This window comes from Crocodylus porosus, unplaced genomic scaffold (genome assembly GCF_001723895.1).
Source record: "Crocodylus porosus isolate Cpor-Errol unplaced genomic scaffold, CroPor_comp1, whole genome shotgun sequence".
Taxonomy (NCBI): domain Eukaryota; kingdom Metazoa; phylum Chordata; order Crocodylia; family Crocodylidae; genus Crocodylus; species Crocodylus porosus.
Genome location: NW_017728910.1, coordinates 787,832 through 811,437, shown reverse-complemented (window position 1 = coordinate 811,437; position 23,606 = coordinate 787,832). Strand labels below are relative to the sequence as shown.

The 23,606-nt window shown below is 44.8% G+C and overlaps 1 long non-coding RNA gene across 3 annotated transcripts in view; it reads right to left on the bottom strand.

Annotated features, from left to right (window-relative positions):
* Positions 1-343: 343 nt before the first annotated feature.
* LOC109308335 overlaps positions 344-23,606 on the bottom strand; it is a 111,876-nt gene continuing 88,613 nt past the window's right edge. For 2 of the 3 annotated variants that reach the window (XR_002100581.1, XR_002100582.1), the window contains 2 exons: positions 1,124-1,238; positions 344-381 (listed from right to left, as the gene is read on the bottom strand). This is a non-coding gene — a long non-coding RNA (uncharacterized LOC109308335). Of the gene's footprint in view, positions 382-1,123; positions 1,239-2,156; positions 2,407-23,606 lie in introns of all 3 variants that reach the window. The other variant, XR_002100580.1, reaches the window with a different exon arrangement.

Sequence of the window (23,606 nt, the reverse complement as noted above, 5' to 3'; positions counted from 1 at the left end):
TGGGACTGAATCCGGAGGTTCCTGGGTAGAGGGTTTTACCCTCTGTTTTGGGTCAGAGCTATAGCCATATTTGGGGTCAGGTGGAAATTTTACCTCACGGTCAGATTGGGATGGACTGTGTGGAGTTTTACCTTTTTCTTTAGCAGGGGGCATGGCCCTCTTCCTTGCAATAGCAGAACATGGGCCACTGTGGTCCCCCTGCTTTACCTGCATCAGTTTACAGTGGTTGTGCCAGGGTTTACTGTGTAGTTTTGCTAATAGGTTAGACAAGTGGTGCTCAACTTTTGTATATGATGGCTTGGATAGGGATGAGCCTGCCTCTGGCAGGGTTTTGAACTAGATAACCTCTGGTGGTCCCTTCCAACCTACTGTTCAATGATCCTATTAAAAAGACAAAGGAAAATAGATATGAAAGTGAGAAGTAAAATAGAAACTTTATTGGAGGGAAAAAGGAAGAGTGAGTACAGACTTGACTAATGTTTTAATACTACTTAAAGGGTTAGAAAGGCTTTTTACTACGGGACATGATAGCCAGCAAAGGAATCTGTACTTTGAGGTATTGATTAATTAACGATTTCCTTTGTCCTGGGCCAAAACTCAGGATATTGCCAACCTCCGCTACCTTCAACATACTCCATGGAAAGCAGGAGATAAAAATCAGACTTCAACTGAACCAGTGATAGTGGTTGTACTGATCAGGGGTGTTGATTTGATCCACTATAGCAAAAGGGTCCAGCCACCAAAAATGTTTTTTCAAGTTTAAGTTCAAAATATCCTTTAACTTCTGAGATGTTCTGGGATTTTGATTTGTGTCAGCACTAGTAACTATTGTATTTATTAGAAGATGCTTTGTGTGGCTGTTGGGGAAATCTGGGTGGGCTTGAAACACAACCAGTTTTTGGAAGGTACATCACCAGAAGGGCTTTGAAAAACTGAGAAAAGGCTGTGGTTATTCTTGAGACTTTCTGAGGTGGTCTTGAAAAGAGAGTCCTGAAAGATCTCTTATTTAAAGAGGGGTGTGAGAGCCCCTTGATGCTGAAGTTAGTAGCCATTGATGAAGTACTTCCAATATTTTTTTGAGCAAAGTCCAAAATATTTTTTTTACAGTTAGTGCTTAAGTTACCTGCTGAAGGGCTGTGGATTTGCTTCTTTAGAGACAAGATTAATTTAGCCTGTAGTCTTGGCAGTCAAGTAATCACTGATGTGACGCCACTGAACTCCCTGGGGTCAATTTGGCTCTATGAGAACAAGAAAGAAAGTGAACGTGAGCTTTAACACAAGTATATGAGAAAAGGCATGTTCTGGAGATGGGAGAGGAATGCAGATTAGTGTGCTGGAAGGTGTGGCAGGGAGAGAGGTATGCGTGGGCTGTTTAATTAATATATTGCAAAAAACACTGATAATATAAAGGTGGATGAGCTAAAGGACCAATGCAAAATACTTGCTTCAGAACAAGCTGCAGCACTAATGTTACTGAGCTGCTGGACATTACTGAAATGTAGCCCAAGTGGGAACTAGACATGCACTAAATCTGTAAGTTCTGTGTGTATAATCATACTTTTGACACAGATATGGAACCCCATATATTAATATAAAAGTCTGTTTACTGTTATAGCCTGAAATATAAACTGATATTCTGATCCTCATTTCCAAGTATTCTAGAATATTTTGTATCCCTGTAGTGCCTGACATTCATGGCTCTCAGAAAACTTACAAGCTGACAAGTGAAGAAAGGCAAAAAGCAGTTAATATACTGATTTTTAGAGTTTTTTGATTCTTATAGAAGCTGTAAAGCCAGTTGAGAAACAAGCTCACTGTTCATGAGGTATCCCAAAATCAGTCCCTTTTAACTGAAATTGTTGGACCAGCCAAGAGGGAATGATGGAGATCATGCAGCTGGCAAATATTAATTAGTTTGGCTTGGCTGTCTAACTAGAAGTCCATTATTATACACACTACTGGCAAATACTCCAAAATATTCCAGACAAGACATGACAACTCAATCTCATTTACATGTTTTATGACATCCATCCTAAAGGGCTCATAGGTGATCACTGGTACATTACTGCTCTTTCTACAGGCTAATTTCAGCGGTTTCATTCAGAACAGGATTCTTGGTCTGAAAGAATAGAACATTTGTAGTCAAATGCACTTACCCATGGCAGTACTGCCTAATGGTTTGAACAATCCCCAGTGAGTCTTTGATCCTAGGCCTGTTTCTTGGGCAAGTGTGGCCGTTAAACCATTATGCTAGCTCTGACAGTATGCAGAGTCTGTAAACCCAGTGAAAATGTCATCTGGGAACTCCTTTATGTGAAGGGTTTCTCCAGGATGCACAGATACAGCTGAATTCCTTTATGCTGCTGCCCTCATTGCCACCACTATAAGGTTGTACAAGGGGTAGGTCTAGGGAAGGGGTACATCAAGAGAAAGAAGCAAATTATATTAAGGATATTCTGAACTGTCTGTTTTGGCAAACTGTAACAGAACAGCTTCATGTTCCTCAGGTGGAAGGCATGGTATATGTGTGGCATATCATTCTAAAATATGATAGTTTCAGGATAGTGGCTTGGGATTAATTGCTGATGATTGTTTTACAATCTAAGAAACACCATATTGCCCACAATAAAAAGATAGCTCTGAACTACAGCCTTCAGAAAATGTTATACAGATGAGCAATTTGCAGCGGACATGCCTCTCACATCTACCACGTGCTATAACACAAAATATGTCTACATAGCACAATGCATTGCTTCTCAGTGGGGCTTATTCAAGCTGGTGAACACCACACTAATGCAGCTAAACTGCTTCCAATACCTGAGGTGGCTTGTTCATAGGTAGCTCAAGTACCCATGTATGGCACTGCAATTTGCTATGTAGACACACCCAAAGTCTCAGCCGGAGCAGTGTGACATATCGAGTTGCTGCGAGATCATTTTAAGGGTGCCACAGGGTACTGCAAAATAATAGCCTGATTAGATGTGCAAAATCTACATGATTCACAAGACAAACACACAGACTTCAAATGTCGATCCATTGTGCCAAAAAACATTCTGACCTGCTGTGGTCTCTCTCAGTACTTTGCAACAGAAGAAATGTTCTGGTATTTTTCTGTAGTAAAAAATCAGTGAAAGCTAAGAGCTAGTATTTTCTACGGCAAGGGTGGACAAAATATGGCCCGTGGGCCACATCCGGCCTGCGAGACCATTCTATCTGACCTGTGGGGCCCCTAAAAAATTTAGAAAATTAATATTGATCTGTCCTTGGTTCATGTCAAAAATGACAAGAACCAGGGGCAGTAGGACCCCGGGGAAGCCCAGCGGGCTCCTGTAACAGTAGGGCTTGCCGGGCCTGGGCCCCCAAGTCAAAAGCCCCAGCAGGGACTTCTGGCCTGGGAGCACATGGCTGCCCTGGCGCAGGAAGCTTAGGTAAGTGTGGGGGGGGGGGAAGGGCGGGGAAGAGGTCCTCTGACGGCAAACAGGGGGTCTGGGATGCATGCTGCCCCCCACCTATACCGTGGGGCTGGGGGGCACTGGGAGTGAGTGGGCGTCGGAGCACAGAGCCCGCACCAGTGTCCTGGGGCCAGTGCCATCAGGGCCCAGAGCAGGGTGGCAGGAGTACAGGGTCCTAGGTGGCAAGGGCTCTATGGAGCTGGACCAGCTCCCCCCTCTCCCTGCTGATGCAGCCCAGCCTGGCTCCACAGACACCTGCCAGCCCCTCTCTGGGCCCCGCTGGTGCTGGCCCTGGGACATTGGTCCCAAGACATTGGGACATTGGTCCCAAGATGGTGACCAGGACAGGGTGCCTGTCAAGGGGTGGGGCTACCCATGTGGCCCTCCCCACCTTGCCAAAACCAGATAAGCAGCCCTCCACCCGAAATAATTGCCTGGCCTTGAGTCTAATGATAGGTGCAAGCAGTTTGGAGTAGTCATCGTTTATACTGTGTGATTTCTGAAACTAGGAAGGTTGAATGAATGCTTCAGAACATGAATGCCATGTGCCCCAAGAGGCTGGGGGGGCATGGTGAGCTCCCACAGGCAACAGCAGTGCTGTTGGCAGTGGGAGCGTGGCAGCAGCAAGCAGTGAGCTCCGATGGTGGCCACAGCACTGTCAGCAGCAGAAGCGGGGTAGTGAGGTGGGGTGGCGAATGCCAACTGGTAGTCGGTGACCACCCACAGATGCCAACACCACCAGCGGCCAGTAGCCATCAGGGACTGCCCACAGACACTGCTGGTGGTGTCGGCAGCGAGGAGTTGGGGTGGCGAGCGGTGACCACCCACAGGCGCCACCGGCAATGTTGGCAGCACCTTTTTGCAGGGGGTGCACTGCCAAGCTCAGAGGGTGCATGTGCAACCGCATGAACCCCCTCCTCATTTGTCAGTGCTTCAGAAAGTTGGCATGTCAGTTACTGTTTTATAGAAGTCCTTCCTGTCCGGTTCAAAAAGAGATTTGGGTGTCAGGCTCAGAGTTTGTTTCCTTTCCAACATTTCTGATTGGCCTGGTTTGGGTCTACTTGAAAGAGTGAGGATGTGCTTCTCAAGTGTGTAAAATTATACAGTGCTGTAATTAAATGTTAATTATTAAATATCATGCAATTTTTGTTGTTCTTTTCTGGATGCTAGCTAGTGCATCTTGCACTTCAGTCACTTCTCCCCAGTTGACTCATTATGATAAAACCTAATTGCTGGAAGAGAAGAATAAAGGTACTCAGCAAAAATAAATTACCAGGGAAAGAGAGAAGAATCCATGAAATGTGAAATCCTTGGAGTTCACAATACCCCAAAATAGAGAAGTGAAGTGATTCACTCAAGGTCATAGGAGCCATCTGTGGCAAAGCCAGGAAGAGAACCCAACTCTCTTGGCTCCTAATGTATCTAACCACAAGAATTTCGCAGACCTGCATTTAGCTTAGGAGTCTAACATGCCAGTTTTACAATGCCACTCTAGTTCTTCAGAAGTAAAAGACCTACTGTAGTAAAAATCATCTTTGTATAATAGAAACTGAAGCAGCATATGATGCAAAAAAAATACACCAGCAATCTTGCATTTTATATTAAGAAAGATACATCTAAATTAATTGATGGTGCTAAACTTTTGATGGAACATTTGTATGGAAGGATTTATGGTTTACAGGTGATATATAGATGTGCTGGAATTGCTCTGGCTGCCTTAGAAAATAATGATTAAGGTAATTAGTTTAAAACTGTTCATTAGACATGAGAGTGAGCTTTATCCACTGAAAATATCAAAAGGATTCTTAGTATAATATGTGGAATTACTGCACATGTTGCACTCTTATTGACCCAAGACAGTACAACATATCAGATGCATCAAGTCACTGAACCATAGAACAATGTCTCTTGCTCTACAGGAGTCAATATAACAAGCAGAGCTGTCAACTGGAGCACAGACCTGTATATATACAACTAGCCAACCCAGGAGGGAAGAAGCTGTTAGGAAGCAAGAGTTTAAACTGGGCCACAATATTTTTTTACCTGCCATGGCAAATTTTGGTCATAAGGGATGTCGTGGTGAAAACAAGAACCATGAAAACCCACAATACTTTGCACTTAAGTTTCAGCTAAGATCTGAAGAGCTTAGATTGCTATACAGTTTGGACAATTATTACCATTTCACAGGGTCAACTGAGGCACAGAGAAGTTAGGTGAAATAGTCAAAACCACAACAAAATTCAGTGAAGAAACAGGATAGCATCCAGTACCCTGACTCACCTCTATTCCCTAACCATCAAATCACAATCCTTGCTAAAAAACAGTCATTTAACATGTTAGGCTTTTTGTGGTTCAAACAACTTTTATTTTCTTTTTTATAGTGGCAACATTAAAAAAAAAGCACATATGTTCTGATGATGCAGTGTAGGAAGTCATCTAAGGACTTACCATACCAAAGCCCACCTTCATATAGTCAACCCAGTCCTCCATATTTTTTATACTTTTTACCTGTCAACCCCATTGCTACAAAAATCCAATCCTTTTATCTGATGCTCATTTTTATGAAGCTTTATTTAGGCTCCTTGGTACATAGAATCATAGGGTCCCTATCCACCTGCTCCAGGGTGGGGGTGGGAGGGTATTTTAATTAGAGTGACTCTTAGGAGCCACTCTAATTAAAATGCCCTCCGTATCTCATATTTAGTGTCCTGCATTTCAAAATGGCAGTGAGGCACTTTAACTGAAGTTCATTTGGGAAGCTGTAGTTAAAATGCCCCCAACTACCATTCTGAAATTTGGTGGGATGCTGAATACACGAGACACTGCAGCATTCTAATGCGTTTTGATTAGAACACTACTCAGAATGCATCGGAACATGTGTAAAAGTGCCCATAGGTTTGGAAGGGCCCTCAAAGGCTATGTAGTCCAACCCCCTGCATAGATACAGTATGTGATATTTTTAAGTTATTCCAGATGGATACCTATCCAACAATTTCTTGAAAATCTCAAGAATCATGGGGATCATCTCATACACTGAAGCGGGTTATTTAAATGGTATCCATGCATCTGTGCAACAAGAAATCTTTGAACTGCATGAAGGATACCACAGCATTACGAGAGGAAGGGCGGAGCTAAAGAATCTGATGGCCTGGGATGAACAAATAATTGCAAGAGAAAAATGAGTTATTTGTGTTCTAATAAACCGCTGCAACTGCTAATATCACATGGTCTACCAGAAAAATCCTAGCAGAAAGTCAGGAGTGATCTTTTCTATCTGGATTAAACACTTTTTCATTTGATAAGTGATTTTTTTCTCCAAGATCAGCTGAAGCTATCTGATTGTTCAATGCCCCATTGAGTATAGAAGTGCAGAGGCTAAAACCCACCTTTGCTCATCTTCTAAAACAATGCATCTCTGATAGGCCTGTGCAAAGCGGCTAGTATTCACTTCAGATTCAACCCAAATTGGGGGACAGTGATTCAATTTGGTGATTCAAATCACTATCTCAAATTGTTTTGGCCAAATCCAATTCAGAGATTTGGCCACCGCTGAATCACCAAAATCTCCTAATAAAACAGGGCCCTTCCTCTGCCCACTCTCCCGGCCCCATCAATGGTGGCCCTGCCCGGCCCCAGCGTTCCAGCTTTTAAAAAAAAAAAATTTTTTAAGCGCCGCACTCACCGGCTCTCTGCTGCCCCCGACTGCCCTGCGCTGCATGGGGGGGTCTGCTACAAGGTCCCAGAGGCCCCAACAGCTGCTGCAGCAGTCAGTGAATGCAGGGCTTTTTTTTTTTTTTTTAAGCGCTGGGATGCAGGTGCCGGGCATGGTAGCCATTGACAGGGCTAGGAGAATGGGCGGGGCATGGGGGCTCATGGCAGAGGCCCCCAAGCAGTGCAGGTCAGTGCAGGGCAGGAGGGGTTGTTTGGTTTTTTGGGTTTTTTTAAAGAGCCGGGATGCTGGGGCCAGGTGGGGCAGCCATTGACAAGGCTGGGAGAGTAGGCAGGGGTTGGGGTGCTCAGGGAGGCTGGGGTAGCAGGTAGGGGAAGGGCCTGGTGTGGGTCCCTCCATGGTCCCCTCCCCTGTCCTCCAGACCCCCCCCCACCCCATCCCCTCCTTACCAGCATGGAGCCCAGATCTAGCTCCCTGTGGCTGCGAGTGGGGACTGCCTGAATTGTCAAATCTCCAAATCTTTCTCTGAATCTTCTCCTAATCGATTCAGAGGCTTTGAATTGATTTGGACCTTTTTACTGGTCTCCTGATTCAATTCAGATTTGGAGATTCGGCCGCTGAATCGGGCCAAATCTCCTCCAAAACAAATCAGCACCTGAAGCTTCACACAGCCCTAGTCTCTGATAATGGCCATCATATTTCCTTTGAGGCTTTCACATATGTGCAAGCATCTGCAATTTCACCATGCTATATTCAGTCCCAGGTTTTCCTGAAGCAGCAGTGCTCACCCTTTGGGTGCCACAGGCCAGCTGAATGGCATATGGCTGGTCTTCAGGCCAAATCAGGCCCTGTGTACCAGGATCAGGCCTTGCACTGCTGCCTCTTCCCCATGTTTCCAGCTAGATAGGGGCCCTGCACTGTTGGACTGGGACCCAGCATAGCCTACGTCACCCCAACCTGGGGCCCCACACTACCCCCATCAGTCCGATGCTGACAGATCAGGGCTCCCCACCACCTCCCTGGGGCTCTGTCTGGCCCTTGTGTGCCTGGATCAGGTCCAGGCCACTTATGTGTGTCAATCTAGGGTGCTATGTATGGGGCTCCCCACATGTCAGGAAATTTGGCAAAAGGAGAGCAGCCACTGCTACCAAATTTTTGGACCTGTGGGAATCCCTGTGGGCATGACATCATCGGTGTGATCTGACTCGTGGACCAGGGGTTCAACATCACCATCCTAGAGTAAATGTAATAGCCTAAAGCACTACATTTTAGAATTCCTTCAAACACTGATACAAATTGACCAGCTTATAATATTATGCTTGTTCAAACCATCAGCTGTTAGCCAGATATCCCAGGTCACAAGGGCTTCTATAGAAGAAGGTAAAGTTTTGTGTAAATAAAATATATATATAATTCTGTATTTACCCACCACTAGTGTCCTGGGTCTATGTAATCTCAATAACAGTAATAATACCACTAATACTATTTTAAAAACACCTAGTTGAATATACTTTTCTGAATAACATTCTTATGCTAAGTAGTGAGTGATGATGTTGGTCCCCTGGCTTCATTTGTATATATTTGCTTATACCTTATGCTGTTCTTGTGTTCTGTATGAGTATCATGCAGTTTCATGGAGTTATAATTAGTGATAAAATTATCCTCTAATGGTAAAAATTTTAGTAGATGTTAAAATTGCATCATAATTGTTATTCCATACTGTGAAACACTATACAAAGCTGTAGTCAATCCTTCTTTAGTACACAGTGGGAACAATGAGTATTGAGAAAATAGAGTGCTGATTAAAGTGCAAACAGTTTTTTCAGCTTTCATATTCTTTTGCAAATCCATTAATTGCTATTCAAACACAAAACTAAGTGCTTGCTTTAAAACTTATTCAATAAACTTTTGCTTTTAAGATCTGAGTCATCCTTTCCCCATTATGCTTAGTCCACTTTTACTCTAACCCTCTCAGGCTAGGGACAAACATTCAAAAAGCCTGAGCCTAAATTGATTCAATCTTTGCAGGATAATCTAACCTGGCTAGGCTGAACCAGTTTGTAACTCCACAGATATCCCAGACGTGTAGGCACGTGGCTGCAGTGGCTCAGGCTAGAAGCTGGGAGGCACTAATGCAGCCCTCCCTTCCGTTCCATAATGCTGAGCTGAGGGGGCATGGCCACACCTGGAAGGATGCTCTGATTAGGGAGGGGTTCCCCACTTTTTCACCAGCCCAGCAGGGAATTGATAATGCAGTGTTTATCACTCCATTAAGAAAACAACAGAAGGACATTACCAGCTACCTGGTGATTCTGCCTTTGTCCCATCTGCCACAGCATGGACTGTAGCCAGTATGTGGTCTGCTAGCTAATACACAGGCACCTCTCAGCAAGGCAGAGGGGAGGGAATATTTCTGCTTAACAGGAAGTGGTGAGGGGGAGGAGAGAGCAGCCTGCAGTCTGAGCCGGAGCTCCAGCCAGGGAGCAGAGGGAAGAGGCCAGCCCTGCTGTGGAGCAGAGAACCCCACCCAGCCCCAAGAGCATGCCAGGATGCCGAAGGGTCTGGTTTAACTTAAACCAGCAAAGGGTCTGGAACATACATTGCATAAACTGGTTTGACCCCAATCAGTTAAGTCTGATACTACATTCAACCAGGTTTATCTCAAACCGGTTTCAGCCATTTTCAAACTGGTTTATGTGCACTGAACATCTGTTCTGTTACAGGTTTAAAACAGTTTCTGATCACTTAAAACAGTTTATGTGTTATGTCTGTCTCTAGACTTAATGACCCAAGGTCATGCCATCTTGTCAGCCAGCCATGAGCAGCAGATAACAGGAAACTTGTGAAGGTTTCAGTGCCAGCGGCTGAAAGCTGGATAACATAAACCAGCATGAGCGTGAACTGAACTGGTGGCCCCACCCCAAACTTGAAGGACTTAGCCCATAGTTTTTCTGAGTCTCAAATAGTGGGAGTTGCCGTACCAAGGACTTTGTTCTTTCAGAATACCCATGTCAATCTTTCTTTCCTAATAACTAGTTTGCATTAGCCTCAAAGCCCTATATATGCCAGAAGAAAGGCGTGTCATGGAATCAGAAGAGTACATTGAAGAGGATAGATCATATTTCTGCACATTTTCTTTCCATGTCTCGTAAAACAATCCAGTGTCATTGAAATTCTTTTCTCACAGTAAAAGGTCCAGAGCATTAGAGCTCTGATGCAAAGCCCTGTGAAGATAACAGGAACCTCTCCATCAACTTAATGGCCTTTAGTTCAGGCCCTAAAAGAGTATACTTAGTATGCAAATAATCAGATAATATATTTTTTCTCCTCTAAAGCTGTCAATTGAGAATCCCTGTATTGTACTTTTCCAATATAGTTCTAAGTGAAAGCCAATAGAAAGAAACCCAAAGATTCCAGAGGGCACAGGAAAGGCTCTAAGAGATCCTTCTAATTTTTGAACCTGCGGCTAGTCAGTGATGCAGCTAAGAGAACGCGGGTCTCCTGAATTCCAGTGCCATGCTGGAATCTTTAGCATGCCCTGCCTCTCCTCAGCGGTGGTATACTACTCTTCTCTCCAGTAGGAGGTTTTCCCATTAATTGTTTATTATTTTGGCTCCTAATATTTTATATCTGCACTTCTGGCTGTCCTTGATGAATATTCCTCTTATTACAAATTACCTTTGACATTATATTGTTACAGACATGACTTGCCCATTCTTCACACCTTTTAGTCTCTTCTCTTCCCACTGTTTACCTCTTTTAAACTTCCTTGTATTTTCACAGTTATTTAGCATAATTTCACCTTCACCTTTTTTGCCATAACACAATGTTTTCTTCATTCTAGTTCTATTTTCCACCCTGAGTTATTTTTATTACCATATCTTATTGTTCAGCAACCAATATTATACATCCTTTAAGCCTTTCCTACAAAATCCACTTGTCTATAATATATTCAAAGTATTACTATTAGTAACAGAATATTTACCAGTAAAATTGCCTCAAGGTTGACAGAATTCTCCAGGTTTTCCATACCAGACTATCACAGATACAGGCAAGTTGTGTGGGGAGGCAGTTAGGAAGGCCAACTGTACCTTGTCATGCATCCACAGATGCATCTCGAGCAGGTCCAAAGAGGTGATCCTCCCCCTCTGTGCAGCACTGGTCAGGCCGCAGCTGGAGTACTGCGTCCAGTTCTGGGCACCGCACTTCAAGAGGGATGTGGACAGCATCGAGAGGGTCCAGAGGAGGCCACTCGCATGATCAGGGGGCAGCAGGGCAGGCCCTATGAGGAGAGGCTACGGGACCTGAACCTGTTCAGCCTCCACAAGAGAAGGCTGAGGGGGGATCTAGTGGCCTGTTACAAACTAGTCAGGGGGGATCAGCAGGCACTGGGGGAGTCCCTGTTCCCCCGAGCACCACCAGGAGTGACCAGGAAAAATGGTCACAAGCTGGCAGAGGGTAGGTTTAGGTTGGCTAGGGCCTGGAACCAACTTCCAAGGGATGTGGTGCAGGCTCCTACCCTAGGGGTTTTTAAGAGGAGGTTAGATGAACACCTTGACCCCAATACTCTTTCCTGCCATGGCAGGGGTCGGACTAGATGATCTGTTCAGGTCCTTTCCGACCCTAGAAACTATGAAACTATGAAACTATAAGTTCAGATCTAGCTCTACATAACATTAGAAACTGTTATTTCCGTGCCAAATCAAAACTCATCTCACCCCAAATTTGGAGTAAACCAAATCAGAACTTTGTCACTTCAGACCATCTGTTTTCACATTAGTGATGAGGAAATAATGTAGAATCTTGTTTGTAAGCATTGAAACAAATAAACCCATCAAGTTTATTAACAAGGAACAATGGTCTCAAGTTTCAGCAAGGAAGTTTACATTAGGTATCATGGAAAAACTCTCTCACTAGGAAGGAAGTAAAGCATTGGAACAGGTTGCCCAGAGAGGTGGTGGAATTGCCATCCTTGGAGGTTTTTAAGACCTGTCTAGACAAAGCCTTGGCTGGGATGATATAGTTGCGGGTGGTCCTGCTTTGAGCAGGGGGTTAGACTAGATGGCCTGTTGAGGTCCCTTCCAGCCCTCATTTTCTATGATTCTAAGTTGTTTCAGCAATATTCACTACCTTTTTAAACCAAAGCCTCACAAAGCAAACACATTAGAACAGATGTTTGCATGAGGCTTATGCCTGAAGTGATTGGGCAACTAACTGTCTTGAAATCCTTCATTATTCCCTCCTTTAGGCATCCACTTAAAGAGCAAAACATAACTGCCTGACCAGCTAGTTCCACAAATAATGAGCATGGACAAACAAATATCAAATAACACATAAAGTGAATTGTTAACTGAGATCCTTTTTCGTGGCCCAGATTGCCAGAGGTGCTGATCCCACCTACCTCCAGTTTGAGATAATGGGCGATACAGATGGGCAGCACCCCCTGACAATTAGGCCGACTAAGACTTTATCAAATGATCTTAGATAAGCATATTCATCAAAATCCAGCTGCAAAAGCCAGATATGTCACAAGCAGAAAAACATGCCAAATTCCACTAAAAACGTGAACGCATTACTCAGCTCAATTTAAAACGTTTTTCTCTAATTCCCTGCTTGGATCTCAGCTCTATGCCTTTTCCTGTTACGTATATTCCATGTAGTGGAAGCTGATAAGTGGCTGTGGTATTTTCCTATTCAATAGGTTAGCAAAATAAATGAGGTTGTTAATAGGATACCAGGACTAGAACCAGATTGTTTGTGTCTTTTATTGCATTTTAACTGGCTCTGCTTCTGCTTTGCATTATTTTGCTTTTATGTGTTGTGTGCTAGTTTATCACTGAAAACAGCAAAGGTTTGGGCCTTTTCAGTGACAGCTGGAATGAGGCTTTTTATCCCTGCCTGGCTCAGACATACTAACAAGACCTTTGCAAGCAGCTTCAATAGTGATCTACTGCCCCTCCTATCTTAGGTTACCATAGAAATAGGAGGCACTGCAAAGAGACACTGCATTCACTAAAGTGGCTGAGAGAGAGATTGATTGGTGCATACAAGCTGTGCAGAGACACTAGAGGAGTGGTAGGGGGTCAAGGAGAGGTAAAGTAGTTGGGGGTGGGTTGTGGAGAGGAGTGAGGTGAGAGTCAAGGGAGTGGCCCAGTGCTGACTAATAGAGGGTGTGAAGGGGCATTTTGGCTATTTTATCAGGTAAATAGGAACCATAAGACGCTATTATTTAACTCTTCAGTGCAAAGTTAGCAATACTGGCTTAATTTTAACTAGCATTTCCCCAAACTAAGTTTTTTACAGGTTGTCATGTGACTCCTAGGCTTTGCCTTCACAGATAATTAGAGTCAAATTTAAAGTTGCCCCCATACTTATACATAGCAACTGCCTAGGCTGCACATTCCCAGCTCAACCTCCAACACAGTCCTACCTACCCCTGGATGCTTGGCTCCTGTAAAGGAACATCTTCTCCACTTCTGGCTCTGTCCTTGAAATGTCTCTCCATGCTGCATACAGAGTCTTCTGGCAGCAATCCCACAATCCTCATTTCTGATTTCATGCCTTTCTTGTATCCCACTGCCTCTTTTTACTGCCAGCAGATAGAGACAATCCCACAAGGAGAGACAAGTACTCTACAGTCCCATTCCCAGAAGGGGAATGGTAGGAGAATATGCTAGGGAAACAAGCAGGCAGACTGGGCTTTGGGATGAAGGGACTGAGACAGACTGGGGATGGAAGCCCACAGCACTTAGGATGGTGATCTCAAGGTCAACCCTAAACATCACTGTAGACCGTGGGGCAGCGACCTGGAAAGGAAGTACACCACATATTGACCAAAGAATGTGGGTGAGGGCACTGGGGCAGGGCCCACTGGTTCAGAGACAAAATGGGTAAACAAAAACAACTCTACTTGCCCTGTACCTCTGCAGTCTAAACAACCCCGTGGTTGCCCACACTGAAATGCTCAGCTTCTCTCTAGGGACTAGATCAGGGAACTGGGGAAGTTTAAATGGTAGCTGCAGACGGTACACCACAAACCTCTTCTGACCTTTCCATTTCCAACTTCCATGGCACTTTCTAATTCAGGTCCAGAAATAGTGGACAAACATCTGGCCTAGGGACAGAAATTACACATAAACCAGTATAAGTGATAAGAAACCAGTTCAAATCTGCAACACAACAGAAGTTCAGTGCACATAAACTGCTTTCAAAATGGCTAAAACTGGTTTAAGATAAACCTGGATGGATATAGTTCCAGACTTACCTGATTTAGGTTAAACCCATCTATCGAACTTCTATCCCAGATCCCTTCCAGATTCAAGTTAACTCACAGTCCCCCCACATCCTAGAATGCTTTGCATCTTTCCCACAAACCCTCCCTCACAGAGTGGGTGGGCCAGTCTTTGCCTAAGCTGTCTGCTTCAGCAGAGCAGGGAGGTGTGGGCTAGTGCCTCCTGGCTTCTGGCTTGGGCCACTGCAGGCATGTGGCTGCATTTCCAGAATCAAAAGTGAATGTCTGTTCACTTGCTTATTGGTTCAATCTGCACAGCTTAGACTCACCTGCAAAGATTGAATAGATCTAGCCTCGGGGTTTTTGACTGTCTGTACTTAGCCCTAGTAAACTGGATGAAGCCCCTACACTACTCAGACAGAGAGTGCACATGTTACTGGTTTATACAGTCCAGCTATCTCCCCTGCTTGTGATTTATTATTGTCTTTGGAGTTACAAATAAAGCCAAATAGAAGGTTTGAATTTAGCTTCCCCACAAGCTCGGCTGTTCTAGAATTTATCTGAAAGATGTTTTCTGTCTCAAACTTGTGGTTCCTTCCACATTTCTTTGTAGGCTAGACAATTCCATCTTATTACATTAATGAAGTGGGTGTTTCTTCAATAACTGATCAACAGTAAATAGCTAACAATAATGCTATTTAAATTGTTGCCATTAGGCTTCAGAGTTAATTCTCCAGAAAAGGATACTGGGTAGGACTGATGAAGAGTGAACTGCAGATATGCAGGGAAAAGCAGAGCCATGAAGAGTCTTGAAAGAGCAAATCAATCCTTGGCATTAATGTAGTGAATAAAACTGATGGAGGGGCTGGTATTGTGTAGAAGGGGATAAGACCTTTAAATGTGATAGGAACTGGTAAAGGTCTGGGCTGCATTAACAGAGAGAAAGAATTGAGCTAAAAAATGTTATGAAGGGAGAACCAGTAAAATTGGACCAAGTCTAGGTGATGGGGGAGCATGAACAACACATACCCCCAGCAGCTGGGGGGGCACGTCGGCACTGGCGGAGGCGGGAGCACAGTGGCGGTAAGTGGGGAGCTCCTGCAGATGCCGCTGGCAGTGTCAGCGAGCACTGACCAGGGGTCGGTGACCACCCACAGATGCTGCCAGCAGCAGTGGCAGCAACCAGTGGCAATCGCTGACCGCCCACAGATGCCGCTGGTGGTGTCAGTGATGAGAGGAGGGGTGGCGAGCGGCAACTCACGTGCACCCCTTACATGTCACCAATGAGGGGGAGGATTTAAACATGACTTCTCAAGGTTATAAGCCTATATATCATGACTGATGATGATAGAAGAGGGTCTTTGCTGCACTCCAAATATCTAAGAACTAGGCCTTACCATTAACAAGGTTGCCCCTCTCAAATTTCACAGCAGTGAAACCATTACAGATACAAACAGATGTCTTGTTGGGTTGAACATTACTCAGAGCTATACGCACAAGAAAGAAACATCACAAGCGAATCACTGGACCAAATACCAGCTCTACAGGTCATGCCAGAGTGAGACGTGGAGCCCGCTGTAGAAGAACTCAAGGACATGCTATTTTGGGAACTATCAGGGGGAACAAGAATAGTAGGATACCCCAAGCTTCACTATAAAGACACACGCAAGCACGATATGAAGGCATTTGGAATTGATCCTGGCCAGTGAGAAACCTTGGCAAGCAATTGAAACAAGTGGCGTCATCGTCTCCACCAGGGCATTAAAGTCCATGACAGGAATTGGCTCCAACAGCTTGAAGAAAAAAGAATCCGTAGGAAGCAAGCAGCTCCAGAACCACCCAACTCTGACGCATACATTTGCAACTACTGCCACAGATCAGCTACTGCAAATCTCAGATTGGATTATTCAGTCACATGTGACACTGAAAACTATCTATGTCATAGGCTGCAATATCCACCGTCTCTTGCAGATGAAAGGATGCCAGTACTAATAATGAGCCTACTGTTTACTTGGATAATTCAAGTAATTACTTGAAAACCAATGTTGCTTTTGAGAATTTCCTGCTGGCCGGAGAAGTTCCTGTTGAGCTACATTTTTTTCCCTTCACATTGCCTCTATCAGCAGAACCTGGGTTACTTCAGGAAATGGGAAACTAGGACCCTTAAATTGGTGTTGACTCACTCATACAGCACAGACAGCAGACAGCAGACAATAAAGTTGAAGTAGTTATGAAGAAGAAAGAAGAGACACACATGCATAATAATTGTTTAAAAATGTTTAAGAACATTCTTCTAGATGTCCAAAAAGTCACAGTCCCACAGACAAGGAAGTCCTCAATGTTTATAGTCCCCCTTCCCACCCCCAAAAAGCCCCCAGCCTGGTTTACAAAGGAAGTAAAAGCAGCTATAAAATTAATTATTAAACAAACATACATAACAAAGGAAAAAATAGGGAAGTTGATAGTAATCAATATACATCAGAAATAGGAATTGTGGGAAATTGAGGGGGACATTAGGAGACACCTATTTCCAGTAAAGCTAAGGACAATTTAAAAAGTTATTTAAGCACCTCAGAAACAAAAAGAATCATAAAAATTATATTCATCCATTACTCTGGAAATTGTAGGGCTGTCAGTAAAAAAATTAAGACATTTCAGAAGCGTGCAATAAATAGTTCTGTTCTATATCTGGGAAAAGGCCAAATGGTGTATTAATTTCCATAGTTACTGAGGACATCAATTAATAGCTACTAAAGCTATATTTTTTTTAATCAATGGGTCCACAGAAGAATATATCTAGGTGTTTTAAAAGAACTGGCTAATCACCATGCCGCATCTTGGAGCACAGAGGAAGTTCTAGAGAACTGAAAGGATAAGAAGGACTCTTGTGCCAATATTTAAAAACTGTAAATGAGATAATCCCAATAATTATAGCCATGGCATTGAGAGGGTAGTAGATTTCAGGCCAACTGATAGCGGTATATGGAAAATAGATCTCAAGCTACCTTCATAACTTCTTAAGAGATTACCAGCTTGTTTGATAACAGTGTTGATTTCATAAATTTCAGTGAAGCATTTGATTTGTTACTGTAAACATTTTGATGACAGAAATAAAATACAAACATAATAAAATAGAAAACATAACATTATTATTGATAAAGATTGCAGATGACAAAGACTAGAGTAGTGTTACATATTGAGGAGCACGTTGATAGAAAGCAATCTGAATTATTTAGTGTAAGAAATAGAAGTTTCAATATAGGCAAATTAAAGTCATATACTGGGGAAACAAAGCATGTAGTCCTTATTTACAGGATTCTATCTACAGAAGCAATAACTCTGAAGTTCACAGACAGGGAAACATTTAATAGCAGAAGATTTTTTGGCACCTCTACTGGGAATCCCATGTCTAGTTTTGATACCCCAAATTTGGAAAGAGGCTGATAAATTAATTTGGTTCAGAGTAGAGCCCTGGAAATAGTTAAAGGACTAGAAAGTAAGAAGGTTAAGAGGAGGTTTGATCACAGCATACAGTTTTCTAAGTGGGGAACAGAAATTTGATGAGAGAGGACTCTTCACTTTATCAGACAGAAGTATAACAAGAACCAATGGCTGGAAGTTGGGAGCTAGACAAAATTCATACTGGAAAAATAAGGTTCCCCAGATGTTAGTAAAGTGCTATGATGAATGTCATAGCTAAGTGACTAAATGTCCTTAGCTGCTCCACTGCCATAGCTTTCACTGTATTTATTTCTAAATTTACTTTATATCAAATTCTATCATTATGCATAAATTAATTTAGTACCTAAAATCATAATAAAGCAATGTGTAAAGAGCACATAAATCTTTGCCAATTTTCCTTGATACATAACTTATAATTAGCAGTAAGGGGAAGCACCTGGGTTTTGGTTTTGCAAAGCAAAGGTATGGGCAATTTGGATCAAGATACAGTAAAAGCTGTGTTATCCGGCACTGTTATCCAGAATGCTTTACCGGCATGCCGATCAATGCGGCAAAAGTGAAACTGGAAGTCTCACTGTGGCACTTCCAGTTTCACCAAGTCCCACTTTGCTGACTTCGGACCATGGCCTGGAGCAAAGCATCCTGTGTATCCTCCTCTTTCAGACTGCCCAGCAAGTCCACTGGGAGAAGCCAGATGGCCCCTGTGACACCTGCACCAGTTTACACCTGGTCATCCAGCAGCTCCACCACTGCCGCAGGGCTCCCCCAGCTTAGCAGTGCACCTAGCTGCAGCACGCAGAGCATCTACACAGAGCCCAGGGGCAGGAGCTAGAGCATTGCAAACAGGGAAGTGGCCCCAGCAAGGCCAGGCCCAGGGAGACCATGGGGCCGCTTTCCTGCTTGCAGTGCCCTGGCTGCTGCCCCTGGGCCTCGTGCAGCTGCTCCAGGCACTGTGCCTGGGCGTGCTGCTCAGCTGGGACAGCCCTATGGCAGCGGCAGAGATGCCAGGCAGCCAGGTTTAGGCTAGCCCAAATGTTGCAGGGTCCGGCTGACTCCTGCTGGGGGACCTGCCACTGCTGTGCTCCTGGCTGTGCGATGCCCTGCCATTGCTTGCAGTGGCTGGCCCAGCTGCCAGGAGGTCTGAAAGAAGAGGCTGCAATCAGGCAGCTGCAGTGATCTGTAATTCTGTGGGCAAGTGGTGGCAAATTCCACAGCGGCAGCTGCAGCTGCAGGTCCCTAGAGGTGGGTGAGAGTGACTCAGGTGGAGATGACAGCAGTGGTTAGGGGAGGGGGAATCCCTGCTCGTCTCCTGATTGGTGCCATCAACTTCCCCTCCTGGGGACACGTGCCCTGTGCTGGACCTGGTCCCAGGCATGGCCCTGGTGGGAGAAGAAGTCGCTTTGCTGGTGTCCCCGGGTCCAGTGCTTGCTCCCGAACACCCTGCGTTCGCCCCGTTATCATTACAGAGATTAAGCAGTTGCTGCCCCCATGCCAGGCACCCTCAAAGAGACAGTGGCTGGGTGACAAGAAGTCCCCACCTTCACCCTGTGTATCCAGGGTGTGGGTCTGGCCCCTCTCACTCCCTCCTGCCCCTTAAAATAAACATGGGGGGGAGGTGGGAAGAGCCCTGACCCCTGCTTGTGGCTGTGGAAACCCCACAGGGAAGAAAGAGAACGGAGTGTGCAGCACCGGGCCCTGCTTCACGTCATGGTGGGGGTGGGAATGGGGGTGCGTGCATACGTGAACTTCATGCAACTTCTCGTGCATGTCCCAGCACAGAAGAGATTGTCCCAGCAGGGAGACAGGCCCCAGGACTTTCCCCCTCTTCTTTCTGCAGTAGAACGGGGGCCTGAAATGCTCCATTCTTGGAGGAGCAGCGCCGGGGGGTCCTCTCTGGATCAGGTCATGGAATCCTAGAGGAGTGGGGCTGGGAGGGACCTGCAGGGGTCACAGCTAGCCCAGCCCCTGGCTAAGGCAGGAGCATCCTTGTCCAGCCCATCTGGTACTCTAAACTCTACATAAGACACCCAGTAGCCCTGACACAAGGCTCCCCACCTCAGCTGCTTGAGCAGTGAGCAGGGAAAAGCCAGGCAGATCTGGGCTGGGACCCTGCAGGCCAGGGTGGGGGTTTAAACCCCTGCCCAATCAGACTCAGCCTGTTGGGGTCTGGCCACATGCCCCTCCCCAGGTCACCTTTCCTCCAGCCTTGTGGCTGCTGCAGAAAGGAAGGGGGGGCTTGCTGTAGCACCCACCAGCTTCTAACCTGATCCACTGCAGGCATGTGACTGCATTTCCAGAACCAAAAGTGAATGCCTATTCACTTGCAAATTGATTCAATTGCAGGTTAAAATGACCTGCAAAGACTGAATCAATTCAAGCCGGGCTTTTTGAATGTCTGTACTTAGCCCAGAGGGGAAATTGATCCATAAAGTGCTTATAAACTCTCCCAAGCTAATTTAAATATCCTCAGTGCAGAGTGAAGTTATTAGGTGATAACTCTGAGGCCCAGGGAGGTGTGGAATCAACATTCAAAAGCTGAGGAAAAGAAGAGAAGGGAGCTAGACTGCTCTCTCTCATGTCAGTTTGAAGGGCACACAGTGGATGAGTTAAGGAGAACTTTAGATCTATTAAAGCTTTGACAAACATAGACCAATATATAACTTTATTTGAAATAAATGATAAAGCAGGCTGATGATTTTTCTTATGCCTTCTACCCCTCCCCCCACGCAATACCTGAACACCAACTTTTCTTGCTTTGTCAATGTGGCTTTTATTTATCTATATTTTCAGTCTCTCTGACTCCACAAGTGTGCCTATTGATCTAACTGACCATTATGTGGCTAGTCTGTGATACCACAGGAAACCTGGCTCCACCAGTTTGCTACAAAGCCCCCTTAAAGTGCTTCCTTTTATAACTTGTATGGAGCAGAGTTCTGGAGCATGCTACAGTTATTTGGGTCTCCTGCATGTTCAGCTTTATTTTGGGGCATTTAAACTTAGCCAACTGGCTTTTTTTAGACCCTAGTTGGTTGCAGGACAAACAGTCTTAAGTCCAGAAGCATATATCAGCTGGTCATCTGTGGCAATATGTTTATTCAAGGATCCTAGCTACTTTCAGGGAACAGCCTTCTTCAAATATAATCAGAGCTATTTAAGTAGCTGCTCACGATTACCTCTGTAGAGTTGTACAAAACACCACACATTCCACTGTTGAGCAATAAACTCCTAGAGATATCATGGACAACTAAAGGCAGCTGGGTGTCGGATTCTTTAGAGATGTTTGTGATCAGTGCTGGAAATGGATGTTTACTTTTGTGGAGCTCAAGCCTAATATAGTTAGCCTTCCGATTAGTGTTGGAGCTCTCAAATGCGCACAGCAGTTCAACACTTGTTAATATCTCTTATGCTGCAGCCTCTATTTAACAAGCCAGAGAGGTTAAGTAGGCAAGCGAAAAGCCCGATTCATCAATATGTGTATTTAATGAGTGACACAGCAGATCCTCTTAGCCCTCTTAAATATGCATAGGAGAAGGATTTCAGATAGCTGATTATGGGGGAGGAATGGGAAAGTGGTGGCAGCAGGTTTAGTGCTGTAGCATGGAGTCTTGCATGCTATTAATAGAGGAAAAGTGCCATATCTTTCTACATATCACCTTGCTTGTGCCCTTTCCCCTGACAGCTCTCTCCTTTCAGGGGGTGGAGTGCTGCCTCTCCCTTTCTTCCTTCTCTACTCCTTTGTTCCATTTCCTTTTCTCACTCTTTGGTGGCTGCTATCCACTTCCCTATCCCTGTTTCCAGAAAACTCATATTATTGTCCCCTCAGTCTCAATGGCAGCTGCTCCCCCCTAATTCTGCTCACTCCCAGTGCACCCTCAGTTTGGACTCCACAGTGCACCCTCAGTTTGGACTCCACATTGCTGCTGGCTCACTTAAGCCCTGAGGCCCTTAACTGTTTGGGGACATTCAAGAATTAACTACCTCCTGGTGGGAAGAGTTATGCTGGCTTTGGCATACAAAATACCCTGTCCGGTGACCCAAATAATAATTTTAAAAAATCACAATAGTTTGGGGTTTGAGAATTTGTAAGGGCTGTTTCAGAATAAATAATCTGGTAACACTGACATGAATTTGTGAAATGTGCCAGTGATACTGAATCAGAATTTTTTACTGCAAATTTTCAACCAAGATTAGCCAGAGCTCATGACCCATTAACCCAGGTAAGAGCAAAAAGCTAACTTTTCTCCTTGCAGCTTTTGAAAGATCACTCTTGGAGCAGGTGTTTTTGGGGTCTGGGTCATCCTTGCACACACTGAGGAAAATCTTCAGGCTGCGCTGGTTCTTTTCAGAGAAGCCTACTGAACTTTGGACCACCTCTCTTTCAACATTGGGAAGACTACAGTGCTCAGCCTGCCCCAGGCCATGAATGTGACCCCTCCTCCACAAATGACTTTCGAGGAAAAGATTCTGGAGGTAGTTGAGCACATTCCCTACCTCAGTAGACACATTGATGAGGAGATCCAGCACAGGACTCCGGTGCATAAGTGCCTCCTTTGAGAAATTGCTTCAGCATGTCAGATGCCTAACTCTTGACTCCCAAAACAAGTGCTCTATTCCCAGGTCAGTAACAGCCTGAGATCTCATGGTGGCCAGAGTAAACACTAAAAGGACATATTGAAGGCATCTCTCAAGAAAATGGATGCCAATATCAAAACCTGGGAGGAGCTGGATGCCAACCAGCTCCAATGGTGCTGCAACCTCAATCAAGCAGCAGCCCATTTTGAGGTAAAGCATCTTGTCCTCAAAGCAGAGTAGTGAGAACAAAGGAAGGAAAAGGAGAGAATTCCTAGCCTATGGCTTACTCTCCCCTGCAAAAAGACATGTAACTTCTCTGGATGGGTCTGTGGCTCCAGGATTGAACTCTTAAGTCACCTCAAGACCCACCAATAAGCTGTGGTAGAGATCATTCTCGAATCAAGGGATTTCCAGGGATGACCAGTGTTTCTGGGGTAATAACATAAAAAATTGGAGTAAAATGATAAAGGGCTGAGGAGATATAATATATGAAAGCAGGTAGGGAATTCATATCACTTAAACATAGGAGAAAATGGTAAATGTCTAAACCCTTGAAGTCATTATTTAAAAGAGGGGAAGGAATTATTTGAAGTGATTAAGGAAGGATTTGACAGAGTAAGAGTGAAAAATTAGCTAACAAAAAAATTTCTTAGAACGGAGTTGATTAAATAATAGAATTACTGGCTGGTGGCAACATCTCTAGAGACTTTCAAGAGCTGAATAGATAAAAAAACTTAGAAGCTTAACACAGAGCACAGTTCTACAGACCCCAGAGGCCATTCCAGTCCTGATTCTGGCTTCCTGGAGAACTATGATAGTACAACACAGAACATTTGAACAAAATGGTTTAAGTTAACTCACAGTCCGCCAGCATCCCAGCATGCTTTGCAGCCCTGGGCTGGGCTAGGCTACGCTAAGCTGTCTGCTCCAGCAGAGCAAGATTGGTCCCCGCCCCATCACTGCTTTGGCTGGCTGAGAAGGGGTTGGGGGTGGGAGCCTCTGCTCCTGAGTGCCCCCTCGCTGCTCCAGCAGAAGGAGCTGTGGGCATGGCCAGATGCCAGTAGCCTGAGAGGAAGTGGAGGTTAATCCCTCCTCCCATCAGCATGGGACCCCAGCAGGGATGTGCCTGGCTTTCCTCTCCATTCACCACTTAAGCAATGAGAGTCAAGGCATGGCCAGACCCCAGGCCAGCACCTGAGGTGAAGAGGGGGAGGGGGAA